Raw genomic sequence first — 8,721 nt, forward strand, 5'->3', positions numbered from 1 at the left:
TTGTTATGCCAATTTTCCATCCTTGAACATGGCAAGACAAATAAAATCAAGAAGGATAGCACTTACTTTTAATTATTGCACGTTAATGTATATGTAAAATGAATGGGACAGAATTTGTAATTTTATAAATCGAAAAAGAACCTGATACAATTTAAAAATATACTTTGTAATAGAACAGACTTGCAACGTTTTGCACAATTCCTAACAACTGACTTTTATTTTTATTAGCCTCTCTCACACAACCAAGTTGGGAACAAAGTGCCTTCTTTTTATTTATTTTATTATTAAATTTCTATGCCGCCCATCTCACTGATACAGTGGCTCCTGGCGGCTTAAAATGTAAGAAAAAAAAATTTTTTTAAGTACTAGAAAACAATTAAAATTAGAAAAATTGAATAGAAAACACAAGCTGATGGGAAGCCTGGGGGATGAGGATCTTCTTTACCCACCCCAATGTAGCAGGCCTCTGTTAGGATCCCAGGCCAAGTGGCAGAGCCAATTTTGAGGCTTTTCCGGAAGACCAGGAGTGAAGGGGTAGACAGCAGCAAATGCTCTTCTCTTGAACTTCACCAGCTGCAGTTCTTTGGCCAACGGGATCCAAAGTAGGCCCTTTCCACTGGAACAAGTGGGGTAGGCCTTCTTGCCTTAAATCACTTCCTCTTGTGGGAAGAAATATCCATCTGGTTCAGTTCGAAGCTGGGAGAAAGACACTGGAAGCATGGAGGCTATTTATTTATTTATTTATTTATTTATTTATTTATTTATTTATTTATTTATTTATTTATTTATTTATTTATATTTATTTATTTATTTATTTATTTATTTATCTATTTATTTATTTATTTATTTATTCATTCATTCATTTATTCATTTATTGGTTTGATTTATATACCGCCCTTCTCCAGAGACTCAGGGCGGCTTACAATGCGTTAAGCAATAGCCTTCATACTTTTGTATATACCTGCTTAGTAGGGCTTTCGCCCCCCCCCAAGCGGTGTTCTTTTTTTTAATACAAAGTCAGTTTATTGCCCCCATAATCCGGGTCCTCATTTTACCTACCTCGGAAGGATGGAAGGCTGAGTCAACCTTCAGCCTGGTGAGATTTGAACTCGCAGTAATTGCAGGCAGCTGGCAGCTAAATGCTACTTAAATGCACTTTAGTCTGCTGCACCACCAAGGCTCTTGGTGGCTCTTCGCTAATTGGAAAGATGGTTTAATGATGAATAGAACTACCAAGCACATGGTTCTGGTGCAGCCGCCCAAAATGGAGTTGAGAGTGAGGGTTTTTTATACCTTCTTTGAGCTTTGTACTTGAGCTTCCTGTTCCTGTGCAAGAACATGTATTCTATTGGCTGTTGTCAGACTCCCATGGGGCCATGTAAGGGTTTTGTAGGTGTTATAGCTGACTCTATAGACAAATCCTAGGTGTTTGTCTGGGCTTTGGTTTGGTTGACGTTTCTGAGAGTGATGCAATGAAGAGGCTTGTGTTCTGAAAGGGTGTTGGGCAATTCCTATTATCGCTTAATGGCTTTTTCCTGTGTTAGATCTTGGGTGACGGCTGCTTCTAATCCTACTATTCTGCCTTTGTTTCAAAATACCCTACCTTGAATGGATTACCATATCTGCATTTCAAAAAGCTGGCCTCGGGATCTGCTGGGGCCATTAAGGAAAGTGGAGGTTGCTTTTTGCCTCTTAAAAAAATGTTTCTCCATTTCTCCCCTTTGGGAAAATATAATATTCTGCCTTTTTTCAAAATATTTAATTCTTCTAGGAGGGTGGGTGCTGACACTCTTAAACATCTGTTAAAATACTGCAACTTGCAAAACACCAGCAGATTGTACATTGTTTCTGGCTCTCTATCCCGGTATATCATTGTAATCTGTCTGCTCTTTCTCTTCATGTTTGGTCTCTGTAAATCCCTTTCTCCACTCTAGCCATTTCCTCCTCTCTACTTCTTCGTGGCTGATCTCGCTTTCCTTCCTCTCTCCTAATTTTCCCTATAGTATGGTGGTCAGAACTTTGTATGAAAGGCTTGTGCTCTCCAGGAATCATTACTCATCATTTAAAATACAACTGCAACAAAGGAAAAGGAAGAGGAAGGAAGAAAAAGGCTCAGGCTCATCCAGGGCACTAAAAGCATCGTGCCGCTTTGTATTCAACATACAGTACATTCAGTGGTAAAATTCAAATTTTTTTACTACCGATTCTGTGGGCATAGCTTGATGGAGGTGGCAGGGGAAGGATACTGCAAAATCTCCATTCCCACCCCACTCTGGGGCCAGCCAGAGGTGGTATTTGCTGGTTCTCTGAACTACTCAAAAGTTCTGCTACCAGTTCTCCAGAACTGGTCAGAACCTGCTGGATTTCACCCTGAGTACATTTGCATCAAACTGATAAGATTGCTTAGGAAGAACTTGCAAGAATGGCAGTCTTGAGTGACTTGTCTATTTTCTTGCCAGATCATCACCATCACTCCAGTTCAGAACACACAAACTCTGGTTTATACAAAACATTACCCAGGTTTGTTGAGAGTAATTCCATTGACAGTTTTTTGTGGTATGGTGGCTAAAGCATTGTGCTTGGAGAAACTGAAATTTAGCTTTATTTCAGCCATAAAACTCACTGAGGATGTGAGATTATCATTATTTCTTGCTAACCTATTTCACAATGCTGCTCCAAGTAAGCTAAGCATGTTGCCTTGAAGGGGGGGGGGAGGAGAAGCCATATAAATCAAATTAGCAATGGGATTTATTTTCATGAATATCTTGCCAAGGCTGCAAATTCTACATGATCTTACTTTGGAGTAAACCCCATGAAATTCTATTTAGTACAGATGGTCTAATTGATTTATAATACCACCTGATCTCTGAATAATTTCTGAAAGAAAAAATTGGAGGGGGAAGGGGAAAACAGTGTTCCAATACTGTTTTGCCTACCTGTTGAAGAAATATACACTTTAATGAACACTTATACCTGTGGGACTCGCTATCTTCATCAAATATAGTTGTTTTCTACTCAATTTCCCCAACTTCCTATGAAGATAAATGGTTAAAATTGTATATAGAATCCATATATTGCTCTTACAATGCTAATTCTCACAGAATTGCATTCTTCGTTCAATGGCAAGTAATAAAGTTGAGTGCTTCCCTTCAACAGAAGTGTGGTGGCATGATTAAGCTTCTTCCGTTGATTGCTTTATTTTCATTTTTTAATGGAAAATGCACGAGATTAAGATATTATTCCATTTTGGTATGTTGGTGCTTGAACTATATTATCACTATTAATATATTTCTATTACTATTAAAATCAGAAAGACAATTTGGTGTAATAGTAAATACATCAGGCTTCTGGAAGACCATGAGTCCCGTCCTGTTTTAGGGGAAAGGCCAATTGGGTGACTTTGGATCAGTCAGTCTCTCTTAGCTCCAAGAAAAAAATGGCGTCAAACTACTTCTGAAAATCTTGCCATGCAAACTGCAGGGACTAGTCCATAGAATCACAAAGAGTTAACAATGATTTGAAAGTAAAATAAAGAACGAAGGGAGGGAAGGAGTGAGGGGGGGAGAGAGAGAGAGAAAGAGAGAGAGAGGACTGTGATTCTCCAAACCTTCCTAAACTACAATTACCAATTGAAACAGCATGGCCCATGCTAAGGAATTTGGAGGTGTTCAGCAAAATTCAGAGTTCACATTTTTTTTGTATTTAACTTAAAGCCTTTCGAAGAGAAATAGGTAGCCAGTAGGTTTCCTAAAGGCTCTAGCTCCAATTTGAAAGTAATAAAAATTTCCCAATATTACACCATTAAAATTAATTAGTAATTAATTTATTAATTAATTAATTAATTTATTTATTTATTAATTTAATTTGTATACCGCCCTTCTCCCGGAAGGGACTCAGGGCAGTGAACAGCCAAAATTAAAAAACATACAAATGCAAAAGTTAAGATAATTAAAAGAATTAAATCATTGGCTACCCAAATTTAAAACCCCAAATCCATAAAATTTAAAATCCCAATTAAAAACCATTTAGGCTAGGCCGGCTTGATGAAATAAAAACGTCTTCAGGGCTTTACGGAAGGTCCGGAGGTCCGGGATCAATCGTATTCCAGGAGGCAGCTCATTCCACAGGGCGGGTGCCCCCACAGAGAAGGCTCGCCCCCTGGGGGCCGCCAGCCGACATTGCCTGACCGACGGCACCCCGAGGAGGCCCTCTCTGTGAGAGCGTATTGGCCGGTGGGAGGTTATCGGTAGCAGCAGGCGGTCTCGCAAATACCCTGGCCCTAAGCCATGGAGCGCTTTAAAGATGAGAACCAACACCTTAAAGCGCACCCGGAAGACCACCGGGAGCCAATGCAGCTCGCGCAGGAGAGGTGTTACGTGGGAGCGCCACGTCGCTCCCATAATCACCCGCGCAGCCGCATTCTGCACCAGCTGGAGCCTCCGGGTGCTCCTCAGGGGGAGCCCCATGTAGAGAGCGTTACAGTAGTCCAGGCGTGACGTAACCAAGGCATGAGTGACTGTGCACAAGGAGTCCCGATCCAGAAAGGGGCGCAACTGGCGTATCAGGCGAACCTGATAAAAAGCCCCCCTGGCCACGGCCGTCATATGCTCTTCTAAAGACAGCCGTGTGTCCAGGAGGACGCCCAAGTTGCGAGCCCCCTCTGTGGGGGTCAGTGACTCGCCCCCAATAGCCAGCGATGGCACCAGCTGGCTATACCGGGATAATAATAATAATTATCCCCTATTATGGTATTATGCAAAATAGGAACCTAGATTTTTCTCAGGTCATGTCCATAAGCTTTGGGTAAGGTCTCCATTTTGTTTTGTTACAATATTAATGTTGAAATTCATTGTTGGAATATATTTTGTGCAATAACTACAGTAGTATTTAGCCAGTAGATGGCAGTGTTTACAAGTTTGGATCTATGGTATATACTCTATGTTCTTTTGCTCTAAGTAGAGTTTCCTATTTCCTGTTACATTTAAACAGCTGAGGAGTAAAGCACATGGTGACTATACTCTCTGTGATGCTATATATAGATTTCTAACAATTTATGCATTAATGATATACTCATTTATTAAGCTATGAATAAACCTCGCTGACTGTCACTGAGAGACAATTTCTGATACAGATAATCCTTGTTTAGCAACCACAATTAGGACTAGCAACCCTAACCCTAACCCTGGGGCAAATCACACCCACAAGATCCACCTAGAATTTGTCTCATCCAAACCCAGAATGACTAAGAGATTTTCACTGGACATACCTGGTCTTTGTTCATGCATGGAACAAAGCACATTTTCCCCTTTCTATTTCTACAACAGTATTTTTCAACCTGGGAGAAGTTGTGTGGATATAAATTCCCAGAATTATGGCTGGCCAAACATTGTAGTCCACACATTTCAAATTTGCTGAGGATGAGAAACATTCTCTGCTCCACTTTACCCCATTCACCACCATTATCACAACACAACACATTACTTCAGGCTAAATAAATGCAAACTATTACAGATAAATTTGCCCCTTTGAAGTGAGGAACCAGCAGAAATTATGTTACCTTGTTAAAAAGGAGCTTGTTCATTTGAGAAGATGCTAAAGCACAAGTACTCTTTTTTTAGAAAAGTAAACATGAATTTACCCCACGGGAACTTTTTGTCTCCCTCTGAAACAAAGAAGCCATGGGAATGAATAATTAAGAGTGTATATATATATATTTACACAGGTATACTTGTCTCCCTATAGAATATTTATTTTAAAAATGCACACTAGCATAATTGGAAGAGAGTAGCATGAAAATGAAAAATGAAAAAGATATAAGACAGCACAAAAGAAAAATAGAAAACATGGTATCAACAACCCTAAAAAGAAAAGGTATTAAATTACTTTGCCATACATATTTATTGTGTACGGAAAGATGGTATCTCAGTAGTAAACTATAAACATTCAAGAATAATCTGCCACAGATTACTTGACTGCACCTAAAATCAGTATCAGGCTTTTTTTCCTTTTGACCTTGAATTTATACTAGGATAATTGATTACTTTTTTCTTGCTTATTTCTTTCTGCATATCATTCATTTTCTAAATATAGATATTTATATACTCAAAAGGAGTCAGTCTCCAGAAAGACAGTTTATATTATATATTATGACAGTTCCAATAAATGCAGAGATGGAGGGGAGGAGGGAGGGAGGGAAGGGACGGGGAGGGAGAAAGGAAGGAAAAAAGGAAGGAATGATATTTCAATAACGATATGTGCGGTCTTATAATCTCCCTATTGTATTGACTAAATCAGACAATATCAAAATCTGAAGACAGTGATTCATAGCAAAATCCAAGACAACCTGTAATCATATCAAATCATAAAATTTGAGTGCCTGCATTGGATCTCTGCAAATGGGAGATAGCATTTTTTTCTGCTCCAGAAAAGCTCATTCAATAAGGTCTAGGTAGCACTTCTATGGTGTTCATCTAATTCCTATATACTACTAAAACATTGTGTCTATCTGTTTGTGTGTTTGTACCGTCAAGTTGGCACAAATGGTGCATTATACCACAACAGTTTTTGAATCAAGATACCTCAAATTTGCTAATTTAAAGAATGAATGAAAGAAACCTAGGACCCATTCCTCCTGTGGAATTGAAATTTCCACAATGTTCACATCTGTTTATTTGCAAATTGTGGCGGTTTTAGCCTCCCTGCAGTGAAGTGATCAAGATTTCCAATGCTTACTGCCAGATTCCCACCAACAAAGTCAATGGGGAAGCCAGCAGAAAGTCAGAAGCCACTTCAGCTCCCACTGCTTCCTCCCACCCACCCCCACCCCACTCATGAGCATTCTGTTTATCTGGTTAGCAAGAAAATATTGACTTTTTATTGACTTTTATTGGCCACTAAAATTCTTTTTATATTTCTGATATATACTCTTCTTAGATGATCATGGGATCATCCAGCATTGGGATAAAAAGAATATTGCCAGCTAAAAATGTTCATTCTGATCACATCAGACTGTACTACCTTTCTCTCAAAGGATGACCCAACAGGTCACACAGGATTGTCTAGTGTGCATTAAGGATGCGCAAAACATTCTGAACTTGAAATGTTCTCAACTTGAAGTAGCCATTCAGAATTCAGAGTGTTCTGAGTTCGTAGCAAAACACTCTTGTTTTTGTGGGATTTACTCACATCGGGTCAGTTACTAGTGTAGATGCAGGGGAGGGGGCTATTATTCCCTAACTCAGATTTAACACTGAGGTGCCAGAAGCATGTACATTGTCTTTTGAAAGCCAGAGCCTCCATTCTGAGGTATTTTGCAAAGTGCAATGCATTGTCAGATTGGTTCATAAATACAAAAAGTATGCAGGATAATTAGGTGCATTAGCAAAACCCCCATTTTAACCTATAGCCATGGAAAAGTCTATTTTCTCTTTTTAACAGAATAACAGAGTTGAAAGGAACCTTGGAGGTTTTCTAGTTCAACCCCCTGCTCAAACAGGATATCCTACATCATTTCAGATAAATGGTTGTCCATTTTCTTCTTAGAGACCTCCAGTGTTGGAGCACCCACTGTTGTTGTTTTGTTGCTGTTCAGAGACAGTGTGGAAATAAATCTTACCTTGTCATAGATTCAAAATGGCTACCAGTGCTGCAAAATAATTTAATTTACTGTTTTCTACTGCATAAGGAATACTTTACACACACACACACACACACACACACACTCACACACACACTCACACTCACACACACAATTAAATCTCTTTGTGCAATTTCTCTGCAAGTTGTGTGATATAGCATACTTTGCACGGACAATCAACCCACCAATGTTTCTGATGCTAGGGCAAAATATGAGAGAGATTCTCATTGTTCCTTTTGACAGTATTTCACGTTTCCGCCCATCATAATGTAGTTGTTTTGTTTTGTTTTATTGGAATACAGCCAATGAAACATTCTGAATATCTATTCTACAACATGAAATAAAATGTTAGTTTGCTTCTTTTCATTTAGTTCACTCTCATACACATATCCTGGCCATTTTTCTGTGCAACTTTAAGTAATATGCTCAACTCACATTCACTCATATTTAATGATGTGCCATCGTCATTATTGATTTTTAGCTACCACATAAATTGACCTTCTCCAGGATATTCTCTTAATCAGATCCATCCATCCACCTTTATTCTTCCAATAAAGCTGCCACTGTTGATTTCAACATATATAAATATACTGTATATGTACAAAAGCAGTTAACAAACTAAAAGTAGAAGTTTCTTGTTTGATAAGTCTCTTTACTGTCATGTAAAAGTCTCTACATTTTTGTAGTCCAGATCTGGTAGCCTGGGTTAATATTACTACTAGGATGAGTGAAATAGTCTGGACAGGAAACTGATTTGGGATGTGGAGTGTCAAGAAAGAAAATACAGCAAATTGTTATAATTTGATAGAAGAATGTGGATTTTTCTACCACAGATGCTAGAATAGCCATCCCTTGAAATTTTGAATAGAGAACTGGAACCCATTTTAGAAGATATTGAAAATATAACTATTAACAAAAATGCCACAATCAGAAACTCATGCTTTTTTTAAAAAAATGTGCATTAATCAAAATATGAGGAAAGCGATTTAGAGATTATAATCTAATTATAATATTTCTATTTATAACATTTATAGATAGTATGAAGACCTTGGCAGAGTTGGAATAAAAGACTTCCAACGTCCCGT

This window comes from Pantherophis guttatus, chromosome 6 (genome assembly GCF_059756535.1).
Source record: "Pantherophis guttatus breed Tessera chromosome 6, ASM5975653v1, whole genome shotgun sequence".
Classification (NCBI taxonomy): domain Eukaryota; kingdom Metazoa; phylum Chordata; class Lepidosauria; order Squamata; family Colubridae; genus Pantherophis; species Pantherophis guttatus.